Genomic DNA, 12,541 nt, shown 5'->3' with positions numbered 1-12,541 from the left:
CAGTTATGTTGGGAGTAGGCTTTCTGCTGATGAGTCTGTGCCAAGTTTCTTGACCAGCTAATATGTAGCCATTCCCCTCCTTGCCTCCCTCACTTGATAGTTTTATCCAGGTTACATTCATATGTATCCAGAGGGTTCTTCAGAAAGGAATTCAATTCCAGGAATTAAAAACAACATGTCAGGAAAGGAAAAGAGACTGGATGGTTTTGGTTAGAAAGTCCCTTATTTGCCATTCAAATTATACAGTGAAGAGAGCTGAGTAAATGTCTTCTAGTAGGCCTTGTCCTGACTGAGAAGTAATGAGGAGGAACATGTCTCCGTGTCATGGTCTGCCTTGTGATGGTCTGTTGTGACTCAAAGGGAAGTGGAGAGCCATGCAATAGTCTAACTCAGACTTCTGAATGAGCATGATTTTCTCATAACCTCATGTAATAAGCTGAGATTTTCTCTGAGAAAAATAGAAGCAGTCCTTTTATAGCAGGAAATAAGGGTGGCTCTTGAGACTAGAAGATTTTGTCTCTTCTAGTCTCAAAGATGACGGCAGTCTTGGGGTTGGAGGGGAGCATGTTTCTGAACACAGTGTGGTTAAGGATTGAAGCTCCTTCTATCCCAGCTACGATGGCACTGTGGTAGAGGTGTGATATTTTCTTAGAGATGATGTGAGTGTGTGCGTGTGCTTGCCTGTGTACTAAAAGTACATTGTGACACACTGCAGTAGCACTGGGGCTGTGGCTACAATGAAGTAGAGTAAATAGAGCTGCAGGTAACATATATGGAGAGAGATTTCCTCCACTTACTGGGAACCTGAGATGTTTCACTTTCATCAGCAGAGGTGGAATCTTAGCCCAGATTTACTGGAAAATAGCCTGAGGGAAAAGCTTCTGTGCCTCCCTGTGCTTATGGGGAGGTACCATACCAGGGAAGCAAGAGTGAAGAGATAAAAAGATGTGAGGCAGGGAGGGAGGGAGAGAAAAATACAAGGGGATGTGTTACACAGCAGACCACAGCTCTGATCACCAAGCACAGGTGACTTCTTCATCACATGGGATGTCTTCAAAGCGGCCTTATGAAGAGGCATCTCAGAACTGCTCACCCCCCCTTGCACTTCTGGGTTGTGTGCCTGGTCACGCTAGGAAACAGCTGGAGCAGCCAGTGTGAGGGTCCGTCGTGGCCACTTTTGGCATGGTGGTGACAGTAGCATCTTGAGCCATCAGTGAGGCTCTGTGGTGAGGAACCGATGGACAAGACACGTGTCGAAGACCCAAGGCCTGAGCAGCATAAACAGTCCAGTACTGGTGGGTACACATTTAGATCACTGCAGCTCGAGACCTTTATTCTGCATCACGCTGTCGGGATGGCCACTGTCAGTGGGGTGAAGGCCATGCTAACAGCAGTGCACTGTTCTAGCAGTTACAGTGACTGTGCTGAGCTGCTCTTTCAATACCACCAAGAAATGGTCCCAGCAGTGGCAGCAGCGGACAAGTCGGCTATTTTGTGGAGGATGCTCAAATTGATTTTGTGTTTTTCTTTCTACAAGGTGATCACCAGGCCTAATTCCTTGCTGGGTAAAGCATTCTTAGAATCTTGGACTTTTCAGAGGTAGAGAAGACAGTCACTTATTCTTGATAAGGAAACTTGAAGTCATTTAATTAGAATATTTAAAGATAAGTGACCTAGTTTTTATTTCCCAACACAGTGAAAAGGGACCTATCCAAGATTAGTAATCATCCACTGAACTTGATCCCATTCCTATATATGAAGAATTGCCTTGTCAAAGTAAAAAGAGGGAACATAGAAGGTGGAAGAATAAAGGAAAGGGGACTTACTATTGTAACTTGGTAGTGATTTTGTTTATGTTACTCCAGATGTGATGGCACAAATGAGTTATAAATTGTGAGGGCTCAGCACATGTATTGAGACCTATGTATTCTAAGAATTCAGGTTTTAGCTGCACGTGGAATATACCTGAGTCAGGAGCGTTGAGATCCACCCCCTTCCCATCTGGAATGTCTTAGTTCACATGTGCCATGCTATTTTCAGACAAAATATCATATGATGTGAATGACAATTTTATTTTCTCAATCACAAATAAGTATTTACTGAGTACTAAATTGAGTTTTAAATGGTCTTTGGTTTAGGCCCATCTAGGGATTTTGTGTTGATGTTACATGTTTTTAAATTTGAGGTTAGATTCAGTCAATGAACTTTACATTCAGAGAGTCTGGCATTCTTCCCAAGAGCATAATCAGTTAAATATAGGATAGGAAAACTAAATTCTTATGGGTCAGACACTTTCCATCTTGAAGACTAAGTTTGCTTTTTAGGCTTACAAGGCCACCAGATCATCTCATTTGTTTAAGTGGCCTAGTCATCTTGGTGAATTTATAGCTGTAGCTACTTGAGAAAGTAATATAGCATTAGGCCACAAAATGAATAATTGATTTAAAATGCATATCGATTAGGACCCAGTCAATGAAGAATAAGAAGATTTATGTTTGTGTGTGTGTAGAAGGAGTAGGACATTATTTGGAGATGGAACAATAGATGTCTGGGTTTTGTTTGCTTTCCTGTTTTTCTCTGCCTTCCCAAGGTCGGTACCTATTTGCTGTAGTATCCTATGGCATTTACCACATCCTGCTTCATATTCGAGCTGTTCATTTAATATCACTCACTTTCTCACCTAGGTTTTAAGCTCCAAGAAGTCTGTGATTCTATCCTAATTTCTGTTGTAGCCCTCATATGCTTTTGAATTTAATAATTTGTGTGTTTTGATTGTATAGGAACTGAAATTCCTAGTAAATTATCCAGAATTAGCTGAGGGTATGTTTAAATCACCACAGAACTCTCAGCTTTTTAAAAGTATTCTAACACCTTGCCTTGAATCACATCATGACGAAGATTCTTATAAATTCTCTCCAAGCAGGTGAATGCTTTTGAACGTCATGTGTGGGCAGTCACCTGTGGGACAAGCATTGACTTATGACTTCTTAGTATTACTGAAGATACATTCCAAGGTTGCCTCATTACAGAGACCATTGATGATGTCTGCTAATGTCCTAGATCTTTGAGGAAACCGTAACCACCTGCATACCTGCTTCCTCTGAGCAGACGTCTTTATTTCCTTGGAAATGCTGGTTCTTATGCTACCTTGAAAACTAGGCTAAGCCTAGGTAACTGATCGGGAGGATTCAGAAGTGCTTCTTGAAAGAAAAACAGGATATCCAGATTTCTAGTGAGCTAAGTTTTAGGTTGAGAAGTACTACTGTTCTTTTGGTCCTGCATATTGAACAACAGTGTTTTTGTGGTAGCCTCCTGGTAACTTAATGCCTCTGACCTTCTGAAGCCATGCCAAGAGACAAAGCTTAACAGAGAGACAGTACTCTGGAAATCAGACTGAAGACTTTTAAAGCAGTTTTTACATATTCTGAGCAGTCATCTTTGGTTCTATTTTTTCCTTGTTTCTTTGAGCCTTGAGCCCCCAGATACTCAGCTGGGCCTAAAGGTGGTAGTAGACAAGGTCGGACGGGACACCCTTCTCTCAGCCCATTGGAGTCTTGAATGTACAGGAAGTGGGAAGCTGTATGATCACCAACATACCCAGCCTCTAGGAGGTGGTGGTGTAGGGGTATGTGTGACCACATGGTACTGCTATTCTTCTTTGAATTTTGAACCCCCCACACCCTTTTGAAAGATAGCCCAGTGAGTTCAAGCTGCCTAATACACTTCCCTGACCCTCTCCAGGGTTTTGAGAAAAGTGTCCCAGGGAAAGTTGTGTACTTCCACTATGCCCAATTGAAGAAAAAAAAAATGTACCTTCCAGGGGTGTCTGGCTCAATCAGTTAAGCGTCCAATCCTTGATTTCGGCTCAGGTCATGATCTTGGAGTCATGAGGTCGAGCCCTGAGTCAGGCTCCATGCTGGGCCTGGAGCTTGCTTAAGATTCTCTCTTTCCCTCTCCCTCTGCCTGGTACCCCCCTCAAAAAAAATGCACCTTCCAGCCATGTCAGCAGGGTGAGCGCTCACAACAGCAGCCTTTGCAGGGTCTTATTTGGCACTCTCCTATAGTGGAATCTGCCCCTGCAGGTGGGCTTCTAATGTGTGCAGGCTCCATTCCTCCTTCCCTGCCATGAATATGCATGAATTTTCCTATAATTAGGTCACAAAACAGATGCTATTAATCATTATCATTAGCAGGGGAAATGATATATGGTACAATATAACCACAGGTACTAAGGTTTTATCCGCACTTGGAGCTTCTTGCTTTCATTTACGAAGAGACTGTAAAGAAAGGCCTAGTATAAAGCTGAAATACCTGCTTTCTGTTTAAAACAGGGCACTCTCAGGAGTAGATGTTATCTGGCACGGGAGGACTTGCTTTCTTGTGCCAATGATGATTAAACAACAGCAACTAGAAAACAGCCCTGGTACCCAGTGCCCACTGCCATTTCTCATTGTCAGAACGTCTTCACTTGCTCACGGGTGTATTTTTTTCCTTGTTGCTATTGGTTTAATTATGTCAGTGCCATCCTATGGGAGAGAACTAATTAACCTTCTGTCAGGAAATCAACTCTCCTATATTGTATGTGACATTAATGGCTCTGTGTGTTTTAGGGCAATTTTTAAAGGTGCTTTTCTGTTTTGTTGTTACTGTTGACACCTTGAGAGGAAACCATTTTCTAGCAAATACAGATGTATGCAACTCTCTGAGGCTGATGTGAGTATTGTATTGCTCTTAATAAGTATAAATAAAATGATGGTAAAGAGAGGATAGTTTAGTGAACTAGAAACAATTTCTCACAGGAGCGTTTACTACCTGAAGTAAGCAGAAAGGAGATACGGAAGTGAGGAGGGAGAGAGAGGGCAAGAGAAGGAGCAGGAAGCTCACATTCCCCGGCTGCCTGCCACAGCTTAGGTACTTCGGAGCTCCACCACCCTGCAAAGTGGGATTTATTCTTCTCATTGCAGACATGGGAGAAGTCGAGGTGCTGAGAGGTGTAGAAGTAAAACACAGAGCCAGTGGTCACACTGAGACTGGCATGAGTTCCAAGCCTGGGCTTTTTGTAGAGAAACAAATAACAGCCATGTGGTGCTTGATACCTTCCCAGGCACTCTTCCATCTGCAGTATCCTTCATTGTCCCCAGCTGTCCAGTATGTGGATTACCTTCTCGTAGCAGATATTTAGGTCTTTATGCAATGAACTGTTTTAACTTTATTCCTGAATCAATTTTAAATCACAAGTGTCGTATTTTTCTGTCTTCCCTCAGTCCCATTTTGGCTGCCATCTTATATCTTACATATTCATGGTACTTGTCTTAACTCCTTTCTGAAAGAGCATAAGGCATAAATAAATAAGAATGATTTTCACAGTAACCAAGTATGATAAACGTAATCATTCCTTTTATATTAGAGAAGTCACTTGCCTAGTCCCACACCTTTTTTCTAAAATTCTTATTTTATAATTTAAATTAATTAACATATAATGTATTATTTGTTTTAGGGGTACGGGTCTGTGATTATATCCAGTGCTCATTACAACACATACCCTCCCCAATGTCCATCACCCAGTTACCCCATTCCTCTACCCCTTGTTTCATATGATTAAGAGTCTCTTATCATTTGTCACACCTTTTAAGTAGAGGAATTGGGCCCTGAACCTAGTTCTTTTGGTCCTATGTTTGTTTCACCACACAACATGACTGATTTTTAAAATTACTAATAATGGAAGACAAAGCACTAGAGTCAAGGACATATTGAATACATAGCTTATGCTGAGGGGTAGAAGAATAATACACTCTTTGAGGAAAGAGAAGACGAACCAGAAGGAACATTTTCACCTATGTGATAGCCCAAAAGCTAAGTTGGATTTAGAATATTATTAGAATGTTTCTGTAGAGCCAAATATATTAAATTTTGTAACCTGTTTTTGTTGTTTGAATCTATTAATTCACACAAGTAGACGAATAGTTTACAGACCTGAGCTGGTGACCGAGATCTTATTTCTTTACTGGACTCTTCAGTGAGAGTGACTCCATCTCCATTGGAACCCTTACTAAATATTTTCCTGGGATCTTCTAAATAGAAGGTGCTGTATATAATTTGAATGCACAGTGTCTTCTCTGTTGAGGGTAAAAAATAATAGTAGACTTATAGGAGGGGGAAAAAGGTGGCAGAGGAGTAGGGGTCACTTTTTCCAGCTGGGCCCCTGAATTGAGCTGGATATCTACCAGATCATCCTGAACACCCACAGAATCAGCCCGAAGTATAGGCAGATACATCTGGATTTCTACAAATGAACATCTCCAGCACTGAGTTTTGAGGTATGAAGCGGGGAGCCGTGAATCTGCGCACAGATATCGGAAGATAAATGGAAGGAGGAGGGAGCCGCCGCACTTGGGCGCTGGTAAGCAGTAGCCACCTGCACTGGGGAGCGGGCCAGACTCACGGACCGGCAGCCGCAAGAAAGCAGACTGAGACCGTGGTGAGCCTGGGAACGTGTGCGTGACCAGACTGAAAACTGGAGCTCCGGAGCGCTCACTAGAACTGGACTGAATCCGGGAGCTCGGGAGCACGCATGCGACCAGACTGAAAATAGGAGCTCTGGAGTGCACACTCAAACTACAGTGAAACCAGGAGCTCAGGAGTGCACAAGCAACCAGACGGAAAACCGGCACTCAAGAGCACACACAAACCACACTGAAACAGGGAGCTCAGGAGCATGCGTGGGAACCGGGGGTGGCTGGCGGTGTTAGAAGCACAAAGGACGGAGACGTACCGGCCCTGGAAGCGAGGGCTGGGAGAGTGGCTGTGGGGCTCACATCCCGGGACACAGCGGGGGTTTTCAGCAGCACCGACGGAAACAGTTAAAATGGCCAAGAGAGCTCAGTGGAGAATGGACTGCAATCTCTCTGTTCTGAGACAGAGGCTAGAATACGGCCACTGCTGCTCTCACTCTCAGAAGAGGCACAGAAAACCGCCAGGGAAAGCTGCCAGAGAACAAAAGCCCAGAAATACCGGTTCACATTGTGCCCGTCCCCATCCCCCCTTGCAGGGGACAGGGCAACTATACCCAAACAGGGTTGCCTGCGTATCAGCGCGGCAGACCCCTCGCCCAGAAGGCAGGCTGAAAAATCAAGAAGCCCACATCCCTAAGGTCCCTATAAAACAAGTGCACACTGCCTGGGACCTGCTCAATAATTTGGGCTCTGGGCATCCCCGCAACCTCTCCTCATCAGAATGATGATGAGGAGAAATCCCCCCAAGCAAAGAAAAGATAATGAGTCTGTGGTCTCTGCCACAGAACTGATGGATATGGATATAACCAAATTGTCAGAAATGGAGTTCAGAGTAACAATGGTCAAGATGATGTGTAAGCTTGAAAAAAACATTAATGAAAATATTAACGAGCATATAGAATCTCTAAGGGCGGAAATGAGAGTGAATCTGGCAGAAATTAAAAATGCTATGAATCGAATGCAGTCTAAACTAGATGCTCTGACGGCCAGGGTAAATGAGGCAGAAGAACGAATTAATGAATTGGAGGATGGGATGGTAGAAGAGAAAGTTAAAACAGAAACTTGGCTCAAAAAAGTCCAATCTCAAGAATGTAGATTATGGGAGATTACTGACTCAATGAAATGTTCCAGTGTCAATCATCAGGATCCCCAAGGGGGTGGAGAAAGAGAGAGGTCTAGAAGAGATATTTGAACAAATTGTAGCTGAGAACTTGCCTAATGTGGCAAAGGAAACAAGCATTCCTGTCCAAGAGGCAGGGGGGACCCCTCCCAAGGTCAATGAGAACAGACCTGTACCACATCACATCATAGTACAATTTGCGAATATTAGATCCAAGGATACAGTATTGAAAGCGGCCAGGGGGAAGAAAATCCTTAGGTACAGAGGGAGGAATATCAGAAAAACGTCAGACCTGTCTACAGAGACCTGGCAGGCCAGGAAGGGTTGGCAGGGTATTTTCAAAGCTCTAAATGAGAAGAACATGCAGCCAAGGATCCTTTATCCAGCAAGGCTGTCATTCAGAATTGAGGGAGAAACAAGGACCTTCCAAGACTGAAAGAATATGTGACCACCAAGCCAGCCCTACAAGAGATATTAAGGGGGTTTCTATAAAAGTAAAAAGCCCCCAAGAGTGATACAGAACAGAAATTGACAATCTATAGAAACAAAGACTTCACAGGAAACATGACATCATTAAAATCATATCTCTCAATAATCACTCTCAATGTGAATGGCCTAAATGCTCCGATAAATGCCACAGGGTTGCAGACTGGATAAAAAGATATGACCCATCCATTTGCTGTCTACAAGAGACTCATTTTGAACCTAAAGATACATCCAGACAAAGTGATGGGATGGAAAACCTTCTTCATGCCAGTGGACCTCAAAAGAAAGCTGGGGTAGCAATCCTCATATCAGACAGATTAGATTTTAAACTAAAGACTGTAGTTAGGGATACAGAAGGACACTATGTTATTCGTAAAGGTTGTATCCAGCAAGTGGATATGACAGTTATAAATATCTCTGCCCTCAACAGGGGAACAACTAGATACACAAGCCAACTCTTAACCAGAATAAAGAGACATGTAGATAATAATAAGTTAATAGTAGGGGACCTCAACACTCCACTATCAGAAATAGATAGATCACCTAAGCAGAAAATCAACAAAGAAACAAGAGCTTTGAATGCCATACTGGACCAGATGGACCTCATAGATATATATAGAACACGACACCCCAGAACAACAGAATACTCATTCTTTTCGAATGCACATGGAACTTTCTCCAGAATAGACCATATACTGGGTCACAAAACAGGTCTCAACCCATACGAAAAGACTGAGATTATTCCCTGCATATTCACAGACCACAGTGCTTTGAAACTGGAACTAAATCACAAGGAAAAATTTGGAAGAAACTCAAACACTTGGAAACTAAGAACCATCCTGCTCAAGAATGATTGGGTAAACCAGGTAATTAAGAAGGAGATTAAACAAGTTTTGGAGAGCAATGAAAATGAAAACACATCGATCCAAAACCTATGGGACACTGTACTGGCAGTCCTACAGGGAAAATCCAAGCCTCACTCAAAAGAATAGAAAAATCTGAAATGCAGTTTTTATATTCTCACCTCAGGAAGGTGGAGCTGGAACAGAAAACAGGCCTAACCCACGCATGAGAAGGCAGTTGATCAAGATTAGAGCAGAGATCAGTGAATTAGAAACCAGGAGCACAGTAGAGCAGATCTACAGAACTAGAAGCTGGTTCTTTGAAAGAATAAATAAGATCAATAAGCCACTGGCCAGACTTATTTAAAAGAAGAGAGAAAGGACCCAAATTAATAAAATTATGAATGAAAGGGGAGAGATCACGACCAACACCAATGAAGTAGGAAGGATCATTAGAAACTTTTATCAACAGCTTTATGCCAATAAATTAAACAACCTGGAAGAAATGGATGCCTTCCTGGAAACCTATAAACTACCAAGACTGAAACAGGAAGAACTTGATTATTTAAACAGACCGATTAATTATGAAGAGATTGAAGCAGTGATCAGAAACCTCCCCAAAAACAAAAGTCCAGGGCCTGACGGATTCCCCGGGGAATTCTACCAAACATTCAAAGAAGAAATAATACCTGTTTTCCTGAATCTGTTTCAAAAAATAGAAACAGAAGGAAAAGTACCAAACTCATTCTGGGAAGCCAGTATTACCTTGATCCCCAAACCAGGCAAAGACCCCATCAAAAAGGAGAATTACAGACCAATATCCCTGATGAATATGGACGCCAAAATTCTCAACATGATCCTAGCTAATAGGCTCCAACAGTACATTAGAAGGATTATCCATCAAGACCAAGTGGGATTCATCCCTGGGATGCAAGGGTGGTTCACAATTCGCAAATTGATCAGTGTGATAGATCATATCGACAAGAAAAGAGTCAAGAACCATATGATCCGGGGCGCCTGGGTGGTGCAGTTGTTAAGCGTCTGCCTTCGGCTCAGGGCGTGATCCCGGCGTTGTGGGATCGAGCCCCACATCAGGCTCCTCCCCTAGGAGCCTGCTTCTTCGTCTCCCACTGCCCCTGCTTGTGTTCCCTCTCTCGCTGGCTGTCTCTATCTCTGTCTAATAAATAAATAAAATCTTTAAAAAAAAAAAAGATAGAGACAGAGATAGAGACAACCAGCGAGAGAGGGAACACAAGCAGGGGGAGTGGGAGAGGAAGAAGCAGGCTCCTAGCGGAGGAGCCTGATGTGGGGCTCGATCCCACAACGCCGGGATCACGCCCTGAGCCGAAGGCAGACGCTTAACAACTGCACCACCCAGGCGCCCCTTACAGACATTTTAGAACAAACTTCTGTACTAGAAATCTGTATGGATTTTGTCAGTGGCTTCATTGTGGGAAAATCAACTAAAGTTGACCTCTTGCTTAAGGTCACATTTCCCCAGCACGGTGCTACAGAGCAGGGTCCCCAGCTTGTCCTTGGGTATCTTTTCCTGTTCTAGTTCTGTCGTATGAAATATCATTCATCCCACCCACCTAAGAAGCTAGAAAGCTGCTAGGAAGAAGTTGCTTCTGAGCCTCAGACACAATGTCCAATAAGAATGTATCTCCCTTTCTACAAGGAAGTAATGCTTCCTCCGGTCAGATTTCAGGGCATTGAAGGAGCCACATTTTCTAGTGGGAGAAATGACGCACATGGGCGTGGTGGTCTTCTGCTTCCTCCATCTCAATTATGTTTAGAAGAGGTTGGTCCTAGATTTGTTTCTCTTGCCGTTCTATCATCACGTTGCCAGGTAAGCAGGATCTTTCTTCTCTTTTCACAGAAACGTTTAAGTATTGGAAAGTTCTCATTATATTTAACTTGGTGGCTGGAAGGGAAAGACCATCCTGAAGTCTTAGGCCTCCATCAAGTACTGTTGTCATATTTACCAGGGAATTCTGCTTTGTGGGCAGTGTGCAACTGGCAAGTGGTAAGGTGGAGTTTTATTTTCTGATTTCCATTGTCCTATGTACATATTTCCCCTCGGAAACCACAGAGCTGGAGGTGAAAGATGGGGGCTGGTGGGATGAGGATGAGGAGCAGTGCTTACTGGGGAAACACGGACTTGAGACCTTTCTGTATTCTTCTGCCTATATCGCCATGCCACTGCCTCATCTTGCTCTCTTACGTGTCTCTCCTTGGATGCACATTAGGAAGCATTTCTCCATGGGATCTGCACTGGGAAGGGGCAGTCTCCGGATGGAGACAACCCTGAGAATGTGAGAGATGAGAGACCAAATAGGTCCTGGCCCTGTTGTTTGAGCCTAGTATAGAGACTGGTTTGAAACCTGCCATATTTCCGGATTTTCTGGGAAGTAATTTAAACCATTTCCTCTATTATCTAAGCCATTTTGAGCTGGAGTTTCTGTTAATTGCAACCAAAAGAATTGTAAACCTGCAGAGGTGACTTCTGAGACAGGGAAGTTTGCAGGAAGAGAGGAGAGGAGGAGGGCAAAGCAAAGGCATAAAGCATGACCCGATAAATAGAAACTTCACTCCTACCAGATTTTGTCTGCAACTGGCTCTCCCTCCCGCCCACCTCTTACCTTCCTTCCTCCATCCCTCCCTCCCTCCCTCCCTCCCTCCCTCCCTCCCTCCCTCCCTCTCTCCCTCACTCTTTCACATTCTCTCTCTCTTTCTCAGTCTCTCAGTGACTCTCTGTCTTCCAGAGTATTTCCAGGGACAGTATGGCATAATGACAGTATCTCTTACTTTAATAGAAAACAGTGCTGAGTTCATATCCCTTTGCCAGCAGTCCCAAGGCGTGGCCTTGTCTATGACACTTAATCTCTCACATTGCCTTGTATGTAAAAAAAAGATCATACCTACCTCATAGAGATGGGGAGGTGATGAGTAAAGCAAGCACATGAAATTCATAGCAGGTAGACTACTTAATACACATATATGTTCTCTTTCTCTTACTTTGATGATCTGTGAAAGGATGGCCTAACAGTTAGGTCCTAGATGGATGTTGAAACATTTATTCAAAAATAGCTAATCATGTTTAAGTGGGGTTTCTAAATTGCTGCCACATTTTGTAAGGCATGGAGTTTTCTATAATTGATGAAACACTTTCCCAAGCAACTTGTCAGTAGTAAGAATCCCGTGAAAGAGCAAAATTTGGCTTTCAAAAGAGGTACTGATGAATGTCCTGATAGTCTCTTTTCAAGCGGAGCAGCTGTGCTGCTGTTACGAGATATTGCTCCCCTAAAACATAGTGGGGCTAATTGAAGGGTACCTAAATTAATTTGGAAAGATACCATTATTTGTGTCTGGAGCAAGTTTACAACTATGTTAAATACTTGAAGTCATATGTTTTCTTTACTATCAGATCCTAAAGGTTTATGTTCATGAGACTCAACAGGCTCTCTGAGGCCCTCTGAATGAATGGTACAGGTACATGGTAAGACCTCTTTGTACTGCTTTCCCATGATAAACCAAATGCTTTTCTTAGAAATAGTTGACCTTTCGAGTTTTATGCAAAC

General features: G+C 43.1%; 1 long non-coding RNA gene across 1 annotated transcript in view; it reads left to right on the top strand.

The window, feature by feature from the left end:
* The window catches only part of LOC148110076 (uncharacterized), a 295,087-nt gene that overhangs the window by 34,783 nt on the left and 247,763 nt on the right, over positions 1–12,541 (top strand). The window lies entirely within an intron of this gene.

This window comes from Ursus americanus, chromosome 5, assembly GCF_024610735.1.
Source record: "Ursus americanus isolate L20-20 chromosome 5, mUrsAme1.1.p, whole genome shotgun sequence".
Lineage (NCBI taxonomy): Eukaryota > Metazoa > Chordata > Mammalia > Carnivora > Ursidae > Ursus > Ursus americanus.
This window is presented reverse-complemented; position numbering and strand designations above follow the sequence as displayed.